General features: G+C 41.4%; 1 long non-coding RNA gene across 1 annotated transcript; it reads right to left on the reverse strand.

The window, feature by feature from the left end:
• Nucleotides 1-2,410: 2,410 nt before the first annotated feature.
• On the reverse strand, nt 2,411-18,518 carry LOC140595500 (uncharacterized). Its single transcript, XR_011997176.1, has 3 exons — nt 18,469-18,518; nt 15,810-15,894; nt 2,411-2,685 (listed from the first exon to the last, which is right to left on the reverse strand). It is a non-coding gene; the product is annotated as an uncharacterized lncRNA (long non-coding RNA).
• Nucleotides 18,519-18,698: the final 180 nt, after the last annotated feature.

Here is an 18,698-nt window from a genome sequence, read left to right on the forward strand (position 1 = left end):
CTGTATGTGAGCATGGTTAGCTCAGCAGCTGGAATCTTTTTTTTTTTTTAATTTTTTTTTATTTATTTATGATAGTCACAGAGAGAGAGAGAGAGGTAGAGACACAGGCGGAGGGAGAAGCAGGCTCCATGCACCGGGAGCCCGATGTGGGATTTGATCCCGGGTCTCCAGGATCGCACCCTGGGCCAAAAGCAGGCGCCAAACCGCTGCACCACCCAGGGATCCCCCAGCAGCTGGTATCTGAATGTGTGGTCGCTATGATCACAAATATGAACATGGCCCCAGGTTGTTTTCCATGAAGGCATCTTTGGGAATTTGGTTCACACTCAATGTCCTTTTCCTCCTCATTCTGTTCCTTCCTCTTGGCCAATGACATAAAATAGGCCACTTATTTCAAGTAATTTTTTTTTTTTTTTTTTTTTGTCAAAGGAGCAGGAGGCTATTCCTGCACTCCCCACTTGGAAGTCTAGAAGAACTTTCAAATCACCATATTCTTCAGATCATTTACTGTTCTTCATGAAAGGACTCATTATTAATTCAACAAAAGTCTGTTAAGCCAATAGTACATTTTAATGTCCTGAGGGTAGAGAAGTAAACAGGTTAGACAGAGTCTCTACCTTCTTGAAGCAAACAGGGTTTTGATGAACTGGTGACTCTATTCAATCATGCATGCATTCTTTTTTTATTCATTAATTCATTAAATATTATTGAGCACCATTCCAAACTGGCACTAAGGTAGGGATACTTATCAGCCTTCCAAGAGATCTTTAAAGGAATTCAGATTTTTAGGTAAAACTTCCAGATTTTTAAATGTTGGCATCAAATTGAAAACATATAAAAATATGAAAGCTTTGTGTGTGACAAAAAACTCAAGGGCCACTGTTCGAGATGCTGCTTTGTAGCTCTTATAACCCTCACTGAAATTATCCACGTGCTTTTTTCTCTCCCCTTTTAGGTTGTGAATTAATTTGAGATAAGATCAGTGGGATCTTCTCCGTGTCTCCCAGGTGTTCTGCACTGTGCTTTCAAGGAGGAAGTGTCTATGAATCTTTATGAATTTGACTGCTGAGACACAGTGTCTGTATTTTAGGAATTGCAAAGTGATCACAGAGATAAGACAGACAAGAGGTGTTCACAAATAACTATTGCATGTTAATAACTATGGTGAAGGCAACACCATACTCAGTTACTGCAGTTTACTGAGCCTCTGTTGTGGGCCTGGCTCTGTTTACTGAGCCTCTGCTGTGTGTTGTAATTTTGTTTGTGTGTCTGGAGATATGCTGCCTATTATAGTCCTCACAGCTAGTCTGCAGAATGCCGTAACCAGATGGCACCTCTCTGAATGCCCTTAAATGCTCTTGTCTTTGGAGGCCACATGTCCTAAAATCTTAAATTTAAAATGCCCCCTTTCCATAAAACAGAGAAGCAACTATCTACCACCAGAGATCAAATGACTTCACTTTCTATTCAGTTCTTGCTCTGGTTTCCTGCCAATGCTGGATTTTGGATCTTGCTTGTGTCTCATTTCCCACTGTTGATTTTTTTTTTTCTCATACAACTCAAATATTGAGATGACTTTATCTCCTTTGGTTCTGCAAAGTGACCTCAAAATACCTGCTATGAAGAGTTTACTGAAGATCTGGGATTAACAAGTAAGGATTTCATTGAACACGTCTTAGAATGAGATTTCTAAAAGAATATTTGGACATACTCTTCTTAAAAGTCTCTTTGCCTGGCATCATACTGGGTAAATCTCACTGGTTTCTTCTCATTCCTGATTACTTTCTATCAAGTTGCATAGGGACCCCCTCTCTCAAGACCATTTCAAAAACATCTTGAGCCCTGTCACCTCTAGCACATCTTTTCCACAACTACTTCCAATTTCCCTAGTTGCCTCCAGAACTTCCAATTCTTACCAACTTTTTGGCAGAATAAATCACTTCTTGTGATTGTTATTTTTTTATGTCAACTTGTCTGGACTGTAGTGCTGACTTCTTCAGTCAAGCACCACTCTAACTGTTGCTATGAAAATATTTTTTTAGATGTGATTGACCTTTAATTCAATAGACTGCATGAAACAGATGAGCCTCTCTAATGTGGGTGGGCCTCATCCAATCAGTTGATGGCCTTAAGTGAAAAGACTGAACTCCCCAATGAGGAAGAAATTCTGCCTTCAGTTGGCCTTTGTGCTAAAGACTGCAACAACAAATCTTGTGAGAATTTCCAGTCTGCCTCCCTGAACACTTTAGACTTGCCAAACCCATAATTACATGAGCCAATTCTTTAAAATAAATCTCTTTATATATGTGCGTCTGTGTATGTATGTATGTGTCCTATTTTTCTGGAGAAACTTGATTCTTTTGTCTTTGTTGTCCTCTTTTGGCATTGCCCCAAGGCATGAGAGGTCATCCACTGGGCTATCAAGGCATATTGACAAATACAGTGAACAAACTCTAAAGACATCTTTTTTTTTTTTTTTTTGATTTTATTTATTTGAGAGACAGAGTAAGTGAGAAAGAAAGCACAAGCCAGCAAGGAGAGGCAGAGGGAGAAGCAGACTCTCTGCTGAGCAGGGAGCCTGATGCAGGGCTTAATCCCAGCATCCTGAGATCATGACCTGAGTCCAAGGCAGACACTTCACTGATGGAGCCACTCAAGTGTCCATAAAGGTATTTTTCTATTTTCCTAAGGAAAAAAAAAAAAACAACAAATCATAGGCAGATGGTTTTTGAAGGTCATTTTCCTTCCTGAATAAGAGTTTAGTTTTCTTTTTGTTTGTCAATCTGAATAGTAGAGAAGATGAAAATCAGAGGGATTGCATCATTTCCTCCAAGGAGCTATTAAATGACTAGTCTGGATTTAGGAACTTCAAAGTTCACATCCCTTCGCCATACCTTGCTGTCCCAATAATGCCAGAAGAACTGAGAGAGAAGCATATCTTGCATCTTGGCTCAATCAGGGAACCCTTTGGTGTAAGATGCACACCCTGGACCCTGAAGGATAGGTCATTCATTCCAGGGACAGTGAATGAGATGAGGGCAGAAAGAAAGGCAGAAAAGTGAGGAAGTGGAAGGTTTATTTGAGGGAATAGAGAACAAAGCAGTCTAGCTAATGGAATACCATTAGCACAGTCTGGCAAGCTGGAAGGGGCACAGCCATGGAAGAACATGAGTGCCAGGTCGGTAACTCAGTAAAACACTATCACAGACAGTAATAGTGTTCAAATCTTAACAGCCTGGGATATGGTGTCACAGGCCCCCTAACTCCAGCACTATCTAGAAGAAATGAAACGAAGAGCCTTAATTGCACAGGAATCAAGATGATGACAAAGACATAATTCATAATTTGCAGCCCCTCTTGCATATTAAGCAACCTGCAAAGCGTATCAACTTGAAGGTCATTTTTTGAATGAGAGAGACACTCAGCAAAGTTAAATTGTTTTTCTCTCAAGCTTCCAAAAAGAAACTCTGTGTACATACATTAATTTCTATTGTCATGGAGATGCTACCGATGAGGAACTGTCTGGACATGAGTAAGATTTCATTGGGTTCTATCAACCTGAAACAGCTCCCTCCTGCAAAAGCTGCCTGAGACCCAGAGCATCATTTATTTTCCTAAGCTTGAGCCTTTGATCCTGGAAGATGTCCTCCTCTACTTAGAGTCCTTACAGCTTCCTATGTCTCTTAAAAATGAGACAAATGAAGTAGACAGGAAGCAGAAGGTACACGGTCTTCTGGGTCACAGGAATGACATTGTTGGGCTTCATCTTGACGTTTTCTTTGAGCCTGGTCATCAGCCCATCAGCTTCCCATACATGCTGTAGTCACTGGCCCCCAGAAAACCCACTAAATTTTACACAGGCTGATCCCTCTGCCTGAAATGCTCTCCCGTCACATATGCATCATTAAGATTTTGTTAGAATCTGAAAATATTCCATGGCGGTTGGAACTGGGTGAGCCTGATGAACAGCATGCTCATGGCAGGCTATATGTGTAATTTCTTACTGCTGGCCTCCCTTGGGGCCCTCATGCACATCTGCATCTGTCTGACCTTACTTCCTCCAGGTCACCTGAAGTGTTACCTGCTACCTGCTACCTGTTGTCTCCATCCTCACTCACATCCCACACTGACTCTTATGGATCCTTCTCCTATGACTCCCTTATTTGGATTCCTTACATCATACACTATGGTAAACAGATGTTTTAGCCTGTTCAGGAAGCTGTAACGGGATAGCAGATACTGGGCAGCTTATCAACAACAGAAATTCATTTTTCATAGCTCTGGAGGGTGGCAAGTCCAAGATCAAGGCAAATTTAGTGTCGGATCAGAGCCTCCCTTCCTGGATGGTAGATTCTGTCCTCCCCTGTCTTCACAGGCCAATGAGGCAAAGAGCTCTGTGGGATCCCTTTTATAAGAGCACTAATCCCATTTATGAGGGCTCCACTGTCATGACCTGATCATCTCCCAAAGCCCCCACTTCCTGACACCATCACATTGGGGAAATGGGCTTCAACATATGAATTATGGGAATAAAACAACTATTCAGTCTACAGCAACAGAATAAGGACACCTCCAAAGATGTCCTCATCCAAATCCCCAGAACCTTTGCAAGTTTGTTACCTTGCATAGCAAAAAGAATGTACAGATGTAATTAAGTTAAAGTTCTTAAGGATCTTGGATGGCTCAATCAGTTAAGTGTCTGCCTTCAACTCAAGTCATGATCCTGGGGTCCTGGGATAGAGCCCCAAGTCAGGCTCCCTGCTCAGTAGGGAGTCTGCTTCTCCCTCTGCCCCTCCCTTTGCTTGTGCTTGTTTTTTTCTCTCTCAAGGAAATAAATAAATAAAATCTTTTTTAAAAAAAAAGTTAAAGATTTTAAGATAGAGAGGTAATCCTGGATGTTCCTGGAGGGTCCCATATAACTACTCACCATGTGAACAAAGGAAAAGAGAAAAGCAAATGACACACAATGACTCACAGAGTGTTATACTGCGGATATGGGGGAAGACACTGGGAGCCAAAGCACATGGGCGCCTCTGGAAGCTGGAAGAAGCAAGGAAGCAGGTTCTCTCTGGGCCTCTAAAGAAATGCCTCCCCTGTTTAGCCCAGTGAGACCACGCTGCACTCGAACCTCCAGAATGGGCAGATAGTAATTTTGTGTTGCTATAAACTACTACGGAGTGCAGGGTAATTAGCCACAGCAGTGATAGGAAACCAGTGGGCACAGCCTGGCATCATCGTGGTAGTATAACTCCTCCCCCTGTCACAAGGCCAGGTCCACTCAAGGACAAGGAGCTTGTCACAAAGTAAACACAACAAATACATTTTGGGGTTTCTTTGAACTAAATAAATGTATCAAAGGATGAATTGCTCAGTCAACCAACTGTACTCTTACAGACTTTTTCTTTTGCTTGCTTGCTTTTTGCTTACTTAACATTCTTAAGCATTTGAGTGCTTTGTTAAAACGTAAGAGAGAGAAGTATACATATCAAAGGTGGACAGCTTGATGAATTTATGCAAAGTGAACACATCTAGCTAACCAACACCCGGCTCAAGAAACTGAACGTTAATAGAGTTTCCAGAAGACCCTTCAGTGACCCCTTTTACCCATCAGGCACACTAGCAATTTGTACCACCATGTGCTTCTTTTTCCAAATAATGGTCCACGTGGTAAAGAATCCAAATGTTCTAGAAATATATACAGTGAAAAGTTAAGTTGTGTTGCCCTTTTCAGTGCTGATTCTCCCCAGAAACAACCAAATAAATTCACCAATAGATTGTGAATCCTTTCAGGGACATCTTTTGTATATGTCAGTACAGACCTTTCAGTTTTTGAATCACGTTCTGCAGAAGAGTTGTCTCTGGGTTAACATTACCTTTAATTTATGCTCTAAGAAGGCATGTGAAAGTTTACCATTGTGAGTGCTAACACATGTGCTGTAATTTTCAAGAAAAATGACCTCACTTAGCAGCTAGGATGCCCACATTGCTTTGCTCACTGGCCTACTGTCCATCTGTGGTCCATCCCTCCTACCTGATTCACCTGCTCTAGGATAGCAGGCAGGGACTTTACCATGGCTGACAAGAAAGCAGCTCTTGAACAGAGCACAGGAGTAATAGCTTCTTGGAGGTGGAGTTAGCACCCAGCTGCTAAAATCTGCCTTCTGTTTAAACACAGGCGTGTGATTCACTGGTGGGGTGTGTGCAGAGGGTGTTAGATTTCAACTGCACGGCAAGCATCGTTGTCTGCTTGCTGGAAAAGGCCCGATGTAAGTGAGAACCTCTTTGGGACTGCATTCATGCAAATGCCACAGCACCGTTGTGTAGACACATCCAGCGCGATTCTGTCCCCCTCACTGCCTGGGAAAAGCAAACCTCTCCCATCCTTTATACCGGTGCCTTTCAAACCACCTTCCCCAGAACTCCCTTCTGTACTGCAAGGCGACAGAGGAGGGCAACAGGAAAAGCACGGATTTTCAAGTCAGGACATGTGAGTCCACATTGACCGCTTAAACACCCTGTGACCTCGGGAAGGTCTCAGAGTCTCATAATATGTACAGAGAAAGGAAAAAGATGATTTATCTTGCCAGTTAGTTAAGGATATAAAAAAAAAAAAAAAGTGGCACTTATCAGCCCCCAAGGACTTTGCACTAGAAAATTTAAAAAAAAAAAAAAAAAAGCTCACCTCCTTCTGCCATACCAGCTTTCCCATATTCATTATCACCATCACCCCAAGTCTTCAGGGAACATACACAAAACTTGGGAGCATCTTCAATTCCTTCTGCCTTTTGACTTCTCTCAGCTGATCAAACACCAGTTTCCCCCCACCCCTCCTTAATATCTTTCGTTCTTGCCCCAACTCAAGCATACCCCTGCTTTCATCTGGTCAGTGGTTCTCAACCACGGGCAATTTTACCCCCCAGGGTATAGTTGGCAATGTCTGAAGCATTTTGGTTATCACACTAGGAGTATAGGTATGGCTAAATATCCTACAATAAAAACGGCAGCCTGACAACAAAGCATTATCAGGTCCAAATGTCAATCGCACCAAGGTTGAGAAACACAGATCTGCGTCTCATCTAAATCTCCTCCCCTTCCTCTCTGTCAGACTAATATCTTACTAAAATTTTCTCTCATGATCTATAACTCATAATGGCTCTGTGTTCCCTAAAAGAACAAGCCCAAAATTATGGGCTTACTTTGTTTACCTGTACAGAAAGAAAATTAATACCAATAATAATTAATAGTTTAAAGCCATATATATTGTGCTGAGAATGGTTCTAAGTATTTAATGTATACTAACTCATATTATCTTCAAAACAGAATTAAACTCAGGTTTCCATTAGCTCTGATATAATAAGATGGCTTTCTTTAATTGAGCCTGGGACACAGGAGGCACTCAGCAAAAATTTGTTGAGCAATAATAGTTAACATCAAATGGACCTGCTCATATTCATTGAGTTTGTTACATAACAGGTCTGCTAAGTGTCTCACCTGTATTACTTCATTTCATAATCAAAACCAAACATTTGTCCCTATAAGAGGAATTAAATGCAAGTGTCCAACTTGTTCATGGTTGGTCAAGATCTCCTGTGGCCTAAGGCCCAGGGAGGGCAGACAGTAAAATTAAATAAAGTAATCTTTTTTTCATTCCACAATGAAAGAAATTTTGTGGGGCCTAAGAACTCTAGATGTAAATCATATTCCAGATTTTTCCCCATGCCTTCACGGAAAAGGAAAATCTGAGGATTGGCAGTGTTAGATCTTTGAAGAATTTATCTCCTACCCACTAGAGTATGTGAATCTTATCAAGGTTTCCAGTGTACTAACTATATCTTGCTCATTCAGACCTATTAGGATGACCTCATCAACACTATGGACTAGTGTGATACTCTGCAAAAGGTTCAGCTGGTCCTGGACTCTTCATACTAAGACCGGGTATTATAACAGAGGTTGGGAGAGTTAGCATAACCCTGGGGCAGGACAGGAAGTAAATACTGTTGTCCAGTCCGGGTGAACTCTTTCTGATCTTTCTAACAAAGTTAAAAATGGATTTGCCAAATTGATGGTCACATGCCATGTACCTGGAGACATGCCAATTTGCTCTAGTAAAGATCTCACATGTGGTCCAGTAGTTATAATTTTGGAATACCACTTGGAGGAGTTAGTCAGAATCTGTGATCACTGCCCAGAATCTCTCTGAGTTTTATAGGAATCAGTCTGAGCAATTAAACTGTGGAAGAGTAGGAATTATCATCCCTGAATCTCCTAAGTCTTGAAGGGTGATGCTAATTTCTGCCATCCCCCGTGGTATGCAGTATTATTTTTATGTACTATTTAACCCAAGGAGTGGGCAGTTTCAGAGACTTCCTCTTAGCATACCCCATTACAAAAGCTCTTACCTTGAAAGCCAAGGTATCAACATAGAAATTATGGCAACTGACAAAAGAGTTGTATTAGCCTGCTCAGCCTGCCGTAGCAAAGAACCACCAACTTGGTGGCTTAAACAATAGAAATTTGTTTTCACGCAGTTCTGGAAGCTTTAAGTGTGACATCAAGGTGTCACAGGGTTCTTTCTTTGGAGGCCGCCTTCCTTGGTTTACAGATAACCATCTTTCCCTTGAGGCCTCACATGATCCTCCCTCTGTGTGTCTGTGTCTCAATCTCCTCTTCTTACAAGGACTCCAATTCTATTGGATTAGGGTCCACCTGAATGACGATATTTTACCTTTACTTTTTTAAAGCTCTTGTCTCCCAAATACAGTCACATCTGAAGTCCTGAGGGTTAGAACTTCAGCAAATGAATTTGGAGAGGATACATTTCAACCCATAACAGAAGTCCATTCCAATGACATCATTTGGGACCAGAAAAAATGACCACCTAGTATTTCCATGAATCAGTCATTGGATACAGATCCTCCCAAGAGACATAACCCTGGGTAATGAGGCTCTCTTGAGCTGACACCATTTTCATTGTGGGTTAGAACTTGAAAACTGTATGTCCTCTGCACTACTATAACTATCAGCTTCCATTATTTCTTCCTGAAGGTTGTTCTTCTATGGGAAACCTCAGAATATCCACCACACAATGCTTAGGCACTTTGAGGACCTTCAAATTAACTGATCAATCAATTGTCGACAATTTACTTGAGCATTGCAAATTTAGACACTAATTAATTAAAAAGTATATCATCCCTCCCCAAGTGACAAATGACCACTCTAATTCTAAGCCATTGTTTTCAGCAACAAAGGATAAACCAGCTGGTAAAGTAAAATAGTCAATTGGGTATCAAAAAATCCCGACTACTTACTCCCCTCATGGAACATCCTTGTTACTCACAGAGTGGTCTGTGGACCAGCTGCAGCTATATCCCCTGGAAGCTTGTAGAAATGCAGAATCTCAGGTCCCATCTCAGAACTACTGAATCAGAATCTGCAGTGTGATATGATCCCCAGCTGATTCTTATTCTCACTAAAGTTTGAGAAGCTCTTCTGTATGTGACCTTGAGCAATTAATTAACCTCTGTGAGCCCGATGTTCTTCATCTGTGAAAGAAGGCAATCATAGCTAGAAGACCCCTTAGATCCCTTCAAGTTCTAAAATGCCATGAAAATCTGAGCAGGTTTTGATCTTTAAAAGTAACACTGTGCCTCTCATAGAAAATGCATTGAACTTTTAGCCCTCCTTATCCATGAATGTTCTGCTTCCTGCAAACTTGACTTCCATCTGTAATCGGCAATTAAAGTCATGGATGAAAGGAGACTTCTGATAGCCTAAATGTAAAAGGCATTCTTGTTAATATGTCAGCTCTGCACCTTAAGGCTAACGTAACTTAGAGGTGTCTCAGGGTAATGTGCAAATGTGCTAGACCAACACTTATTGGAGTTTAAGGAGTGATTTGGGTGAGGCCTGCAAGGACCATTATCAGTTTCACCATTTAGTGACTTGACCCTAATAGAGAACTGGCTCTTGGTTAGTCAATGTAATTTATGGCAATACTTCATTTAGATGCAGCCATCAGCAAGATAGCCATGGAGGGCAGGGCCGGTGGGGGGAGGGGGAAGATTTGTGATGAATGAAAGATAGAAGCTTTAAGGTTGGACACCAAATTATCCCCATTCTCTTTGTATGAACTATTTGAAGCCCCAGGCTCCCTTCTAAATGGAAATTTCCCAAATGATTAAAAACCCCAAAGAACGTGAATGGTGGTCTGTGAATAGAATTTGGTATAAAAAATGGAAGTCAAAGCTTACCACCAAAACATGTGTTCATTTTTTTTTTTTTTTTTGTGATCTTCACAAAAAATAAAGTTGTAAGCCTGGGGAAAATTATACAGAAATTGTTGTAACACAAAATAATATTAATACCAATAGACTGATAAAACTAATTGTAGCCAACCTTTATTGAATGTTTTCTCAATGACAGATACTTTTTTATGTACTTTTTTTATCCTCAAAATAAAACAATAAGGAAACACTCTTATTCTGCCCATTATACAGATGAGGACATTGGAGCCTAGATCAGATTATCTGAATGTGGTATAGCTGGAATAGGAACTCAGATCATCTGGCCCTAATCCTTTTTATCTATACTCTCTTACACTTCTTAATCAGATATCCTTGGCCACTTGCCACATAAATCTTCTTACTAAGTATGCACGATAGGAATCATAATCTTTATTTTAGAGATGAGAAGAGGTCAACTACCTTCCCAGATTCCCCCAAGTTTATTGCTTGGCAGAAGAGACACTGTATCTCCCTGACTCACTCAGTCCTCAGAAATATCCCAGGTGATGTCATGTCCACACTATGGGTAGAGAGCCTTGGTTGAGAGAGGTGCAGTGATGGGGTGGACCCCAGGGTGCCCCCTCATACCTTGTAGTGCTTACCATCCATGTGCATTGCCTCACCTCCAGCTGCCAGCATCCAGGCTCTCTTCCTGAAGGCTTGATTTTCTTTGACAGACAAATTCTGTTTGCATGCCAGGCAGGCCAACAATGCTGGGGAGTCATCACCACTCCACCCACATCCCCATCCTATAGCCCTCAACCAATGCCAATGGCCTCAGGCCCGAGCTCCCTTGCCTCTGGAGCAAAATAACTCTGAAATGTATTCTATGCTGTCTCTTGGAACTCTTCTGTAGAATAAGCTATGTCTTCAATGCCCATAGTCAAAATTGTCTGAGGAATCCTTCCTTAGCTTCCTATTCTTCTCTCTCTCACTTCTCCACTCTACCCCCCCCCCCCAGTTTTTCCTGGGATCACCTACCAAATACACTACTTGCACTCAAAACCTTAATATGAGTTTCTCCCAGAAGCCAACTCTAAGACAAGACAGAGGACTGACCTCAAGTTTACCTTCAAACTGTGAGCTGAGTACTTGCATTATATCAAGCACTTAGACTAAGTGTTGGGGATATGGTGATAAACCAGACAGATGGGGCCCCTTCTCTTACTGTGGCCACATTCCATGGATAAGACATTGAGAAGGTAATTGCAAGTTATAAAGTAATCACAGTGGGCTGGGAGAGGCCAGTCTAGGAGAGATTTGTGAATGGTGTTCCATTTATTTTGACATTCAAAGAGGGATGGGGAGACTATTGAAGCAGAAAGAATGGCCTATCAGAAGGTAAAACCCAAAGACCATGTGTTGCGTTGAAGTGGTAAGAAGGTCAATGTTAAGAGGGTTGGGTCTCTGAAATAAGGATGAGGATGGGCAGGGAAATGGGTGGGACCTAAGCAGAGACATTTACTTACAGTAAGAGCATGGGGCTTTATTCTCAGGGCAATGAAAATCTGTTGAAAGATTTCAAACAAGGTAATACAAAGACCAGCCTAGCTAAAATGCATACTTTAGCAGAGAATAATTGCAGCTGGAAGGCCAATTAAGTAACATCAGAGTTTTAGTCTAGGACTTATACAATATACCTTGCTTTCTTTTGATGACTATGTCGCTTAAGGACTGAGTTTAACAGCACACAACAGAAAATCTATGTAACAGTGCCTTACACTAATTAGGGATTTTTTTTTCTTTCAGAGCACTAAATTCAGGACTAGGTATTTTTGTCTTTGATTTATTGGCTCAAAGATGTTGGGGATGAAGTCTTTGTGGGTATCTTGCTATTGTCCTGTGGTCACAAGACACTCCAATCTAAACCATTATGTCTGCATCCAGGCAAGCAAAAAGTAAAAATAGGTGGGGGAAAAAAAGACACTAGCCAGCCAAGTCCACCCTTTAAGGATTACTCATGAAAGTTCACCCAATGATTTCTGCTTACATGAAGTTGTATGTCATGTGGTCATCCCCGGTCACTTGGGAAAATGGGAAACACAGTTTTTAGCTGGGGACATTGCCACAGAACAAAAACCCAAAGTTCCATTAACAAGAAAGAAAGGGAAAATGGATTTTTGGGGGAAGCAATTAGCAGGCTCCACCAAATCTATATATACAATAAACAAATTAGACAAAGCAACAAATCCACAAACCATAGCAAAAGAAAAACTCATAACAATGATCATAATTCTAATACTGCCTCTGTTTGCAGAGCATTTGTACTTTTCAAAGTACATTTTGTGAATTCAATTCCCCTGTTTAATATACTTAATAAAATAGTGAGACATAAAGATATCGATGTTTCATGAAGCAGAAATAGCCCAAGAAAAGCTGAAAGCATGATAAATAGGAATAGCAGAGGAAACAGCTCATCAATGAGCCTTAAATTACTTCTTTACCACAGTTTTGTTTGTTTGTTTGTTTTTTAATCCTTTGACTTACATTGGTTATGGCTTCCTGAAGCAGGTGCATTTTGGACTCATTTAAAGAAAGGACCCAAAGTGTTGTAGGATGATGGAAAGAGAGAGAGGTCCAGCTTCACATAGGGCCTGTGTGCTTATTCATGCCCCATAAGAAATGAACAAGCTACTCATCCTTTGAGCTTCAGTTTTCTCTTTTTACCTGATTTTCTAAAATCTGGGAAGTGCCCTTGCCTTACAGACTTTAAGTGGTTATAAGACTATCTCTGGCTCACTATCTGGTAATTTATTGTTTGGATATTCTTCACTTAGTATGAGCAGACACTAGGAAGAGTATTAGAGGAACAATAAAACAGAGAAGTGAGTGGTGAATTTTGCCTGGGCATAGGGGAAGGAGGGTGGTTGTGTGACCCAAGGCCAAAATGTGGCTGGGCTGTGTCAGGAAGTGAGGAGGTTTCCTCTATTCCAGACACCACAGGCTGAGTATTAGAAAGTAAAGTATCCTGATCCCAGCGGCCTCCTTCGGCAGAGAAGCACTGAATAGAGGGTAGGGACAGAGAAGGTTGGAAAGCCTTTAAAGAGAGGGCCTCTGATTTTTATTTCCCCTGAGAATGTATGTTTGAAGTGTGACCAAAGTCTCCTTTACCTAAAATAGTCTCTTTGCCCTAAAAGGAGCTCTGGGCAATGCGGTTGCCACAGTGACTCACAGCTCCTGAGAAGAAAATCCTTAGGGCCTGTGGGGTTGGCCTGTAGGGCAGCCCCTCTGTCTGCTTTGTGCTCCTGCTGTGAGTCCAATGCACTGTCTCTGAACCACTGTGTCGTGCCATCCTCTATCACTGGCCTGCAGATCCTGAAACAAAATTAACTGGACCCACCCCCTGCTGAGTTCAGTGAAGCTGCCTGGAGTTGACAGGAGGAACAGGAGAGACCACTCACATATATCTCAGAACAGTTGGCATCTGGTCCGGACAGGCAATCGAATCCGACAATCATTTACCAAACAGACTTCATGCCAGGCTCTAAGCTTGGCTCTGAAGACAAATAATGATAAATCATGGTCCTCTTTCAAGGAATTCACTGTCAAATGGGGTAGGGTCACATAGAAAAGGCAAGAGAAGGGGCACCCAACTGCCTGAGGATCTTGAGGAGTTTCTCTGCAGGGGTGTGTTTGAGTGCAGTGAGAAATAGCAGATTGAAATATCGGGCCAAGGAGTGAGAAAACCCCAAGGTACAGAGGAGGGACACAGCTTGGCATGGTCAGGTGGCTGGAAACAGCACGACCAGAAACCCATTTTTGGAAAAAATATGCTGGGTTCCATCATGAATGCTGAGCTAAAGAATGTGACTGTTTATTCTACAGGCAATAGGGAGTCATTGGAGAATTTTGACCCAAGAATAGGGTGTATTCAGATATTTATTTAAGTTAATAGTTCAGCAGAGTGGAGAAGGAACCGGAGTGGATGGAGCCTACATGGAAGTGAGGAAAATGAGTAAAGGAACCAATGTGAGACCCAAGGGAACTGGGTAGGCCAGCAAAGATCATCTCCCGTGGCAGCAGAGATGGGTATCAAGTGAGAGCCAGGGCCCCTTTAATAATGCAAGTGCACAGATGCCACATCAGGTCATGTTCACAGCAAGTCTATTCCCATTTGACAGGTAAGAGGATTGAGGCTCTGAGAGAATAAATCACTCATCCAAATGGCAGACCTAGGACACTTTGGACACAATTCCAATGTACTAATCCAGGCAGCATGTGGACTCACAGGTTTACCAATGAGAAGGACTTCATGTCAGAAATAGTAAGTCGTCCCTGGAATCTCTGCTGGGTGGAGGAAAAACTGGAATGCTTTCTAAAGGAGATCTTTTGCACACATGGAGAGGAATTTCAAGGATACTACCGGGGCCTTGCATGTACTCTATCTTCACTCTGGGGAGCCTCGCAGGTGGATTATGAAATAAAGTTCCCGGAGTCTCCTTGTCTTTGCTCAGTCCCCTTTCTGAGTCACTGCAGGAGTCACTTTTGCTTTGTCAACTCCAGTCTGAAGCACATGTGTTTAGAAAGTATTAGTGATATTTGCTGGAAAATATAATAATTTCCTAACATTTGTATTCATTTCTCTGAGCTGTTGGCTTATTTCTGGATATTAATTTAAATCCTCTCCTAATTTTAATTAGAGGTAGGATTTAATAGTGTTGGGTCTTTACTTTTTTTTTTTTCCTTCCTCTTCTTCTAGGAAAGAATGTTAATTTCAGCAATCCAGGATTTAAAGTATCTGTATTTATTCTGGGACTTAACAGCAATGAGTGGGGATTAATATTTGGATAGGGAATATGGGAGTGCAATCACTGTGCCTTTTGAAATTAATTAAAAATGTTTTAAGATTTTTTTAATGGGTTATTTAGTTAAATCACTCTGAAGTAATGAACTAGAGTGAGCCCAGCTTTAACAGAAGTCTTAGGCATTTCAGTGGTTCACAGCCTGGTTTCGAGGACACCCACTGACTCACTTCTCAGGTCTAGACTCCTCTCATTCATTCAACTCCCCACCATCCTACCTTCTTCTCACTGCACTTCAGACAGCAGTGCCATTCAGTTCCTCTTACCTTTCCTCATACCCCGTGGCCATTCATGCCCTCAGACTTCCTTACTCCTGTTCCCTCTGCTTGAACAACCCCTCCCTGCCCTTATGCAACCAGCAAATTCCTACCCAGTATTCAAAGCCTTGCTAAAGCATCCTTTCCAGTGAATCTTCCAGACAGAATTTATATATCCCTTCTTTTAGCGTTTCTATCCCTCAGACATCTACATATGTGTTTACTATACAGCACTGCATTTGCATATAAATGCCCATTTGTCTTCCTAGAATTTAAGTCCTTTCAAGTATTATTTGCCTTTGAATTCCCCACCAGACAGTACTAAGACTGTTCAGTAGCACTATTCTGTATCCCCCACCAGGCTTAATGTATGGCTTGAAAACCTGAACTCATCTCCCCTACCCTATCTTTTGTAAGGGAAAGGGATGTAACCACACGATGAAAGTTGTCTCTTATTTTTAACCTACCAAGTAGATTATACTTCCAATTCATCAACAGTGTGGGTTGAATGCAATCACAGGTGGGAGACTCAATGCAGTTCTTAAGTGCCATCTGAAAAAAAAAAAAAAAAAAAAAAAAAACAAGGACAGAAAACTCTATCGATTTTATAGCTTGGAATTTACAATTTTCTGTTTGAAGGAACACCATCGACATCAAGAATTGAAACGAAATAACAATGATATGGTCTGATTAAACTGGATGAGCAACGTAGCAGAATTTTTTCTGTACTAGGAGCTTCCCTACTTTGTGTTGTGAGGGACTCAAAAGTGAGAACCTTGATAAGGAGCAGAGCCCTGCTGCTTGCTTTCTTCCTTGGCTTCTGATTGTACCTGGGCACCAACCTGTGATGCATGGCAAGGATAAAGTGTATTTTAGAGACATGGAATGAGCATGAGATTTAGAAGTCATCGTCTAAATGGCTTTTTTTTTTTTTAAGCTCAGAAATTTAACAAACATACTTAAAGCTTCTGCAACAGTGAAATTCCCCAGAGAAGCCTCATAGTCATTTTTTTAAACCTAGGATTTTATAAAACATACTGTCAAAAATGATTCTTTAGACTCAGCAACATCTGCTTTATTTTCCCTGTTCTACATCTTATTTTTTATAGCATCATGAGTGAAACACATGTCACACGCATACGTGTGTCATACATGAGCTCAGTGATCTGATCACTGGCCAGCAGCTCTCCTGATATCTTTTCCTCATATAAATCATGCCGTAGCCCACATCAAGCACCCTGCACAGGGCCTGCCAAGGTAGAACGTGGTTGAGAGAAGGGAAGTCTCTCTTCCTACTTCCTCCCCTACCTCCCTTGAAAGGGAGTAAACATTCACGTTTAAGCTTTCCACTATAAAGAGTGCCACGTTCTGATTTACCTTCTAGTTTCCGACGAACTGAGAAACCAGATCACTAAGTTTATTTGACTTACATAAAAGAAAAGAATAAATGGAGCTAATGAAAATAAAGGAAGAACATTTCTAGCAATTTATTTTAAAATGTATACCCAGGACAAGACAAGGGGTCAGTAGACTAGTGATGAGGCCACACTGAACAGCTTTCATCTGATACAAATCAAACATTCCTTCGACAAGCATTATTGCTTTGCCTACTGCATTCTGGTCAATATACTGGACTCTGGATTCAAAGATGAATTAAAATGGAGGCATCTGCTTGGCAATCCAAGAGCTAACAATTTAGTGTGAGGACAAAGGCACCTAGTTTTGTAACCATCTACTTTCCCACCACTGTAATAGAGCAGATGTTCGGGCACAGAAGGGAGAGAGACAAGCCCAGGGCCCTGTTAGTTCTATTAGGGGAAAGTGGGTGCCAATTATCAGAGAATGCTTTGCTGCAAAGCACTTGGAGACGGGTGCTGTGATAGAGAGTGGATCATGACCTGCAAGATATGAAGAGTAATCAACAGGTTCTAGACTAGGAAAGGACTTGGTGGCATGACCAGATTTGTGTTCTGGAAGTGTGATATTCAGAAAGCTCACCTTTATTATGCTGTTCTAAGATCTTCAGTATATATTGCAATCTTCCCTAATTTGATGAGATGGTAACTTCTCATTATCTAAAAGTACCACCAGCATAGAGGTGCCTGGGTGGCACAATCAGTTAAGCATCTGGCTCTTGGTTTTTGTTCAGGTGGTGATCCCAGGGGTCCTGTGATCGAGCCCTGCATTAGGCTCTATGCTCAGCATGGAGTCGGCTTGGGACTCTCTCTCTCCCCCCCAACCCCCTACCCCTGCTCACTCACTTGCCCTTAGGCATGCGTGTGCGTTCTCTCTCTCTCTCTCTCTTTCTTTCTCTCTCTCTCTCTCTCAAATAAATACTTAAAAAAAAAAAGTATCACTAGTGTAGTAAAAAGTCTCACTCTGCAAGTTACCACAGTCCAGTGTCAAATAAGACTGCTCAAGGAAGAGGATCTTTTCTTGTCACGAGGACAGAAGGTGTCAGTGGGTGGTAGGAAACAAAACTATGTGGGTAGCTGAAATAAACAAGAAAACCCCATAGCTTCCAGTTTTGTTGCGGAAAAGATTTCAAATCTTTTTTCCTCAAATTTTCTGTGGCTTAAATAAAATCTTCTGAAAATGATTTCTTTTTTTTTTTTTTTTTTTTTGAAAATGATTTCTTTGTCATGATTTATTGCTTTTCATGCCTCCTTTTGTCTTTTGGGTCATTCAACGGAAGGAAAGAATTGCTCAGTGTCTACCAAGTACCAGGCACAGTGCTAAGGCATTTCCACACATTTTATTTCATCTAATTTCTCCCAAATATCTAAGGAGTAGAAGTTGCCTTCTTCATGTTCTAGATAATAAGACTGTGACTTGAAGTTGGCATTCTTTGCCAAAGCCCACAGGACTGGTCAGCCATGGTTTTTAATCACTATTCCTTCCAGGGCTACCATGTTTGTTCAGGTGGGCTGTGAGTGGTATCCTGCAGGGTTGTACAGTGTAACAGCCCAATCACACCTCTGTGTAAACACCAAAGACTGGTAAGAGGTGGTGCCCAGCACCCTGTCATGCCAACAGCCATCTTTACACCAACTCTTAACTGCATTAACATATGGCACTGAAGGATTAGCAAGAGGACTCCTTATACCAGAAAGTCAGCAAACTCACAGTGGCAATTCATCCATTCTGGAGATTTGTTACGTTCTCATAAAAATCTGTGTAGAAAAACAAAGAATAATAATTATTCCAAGGCTTTACTTAATAAGATCTAATTATTTGGATTTTCATTCCATAGTTTCAGCTCATTTACTTTACCCAGAATCTCAAGCTCCCCAGAACAGCTGAGAACACAAGGAAAGACAAATAATGACCCCAGAGCCTCCAGAATGCCCTTCAGA

The sequence above is a fragment of the Vulpes vulpes genome, chromosome 14, assembly GCF_048418805.1.
Source record: "Vulpes vulpes isolate BD-2025 chromosome 14, VulVul3, whole genome shotgun sequence".
NCBI classification, from domain to species: Eukaryota; Metazoa; Chordata; class Mammalia; order Carnivora; family Canidae; genus Vulpes; species Vulpes vulpes.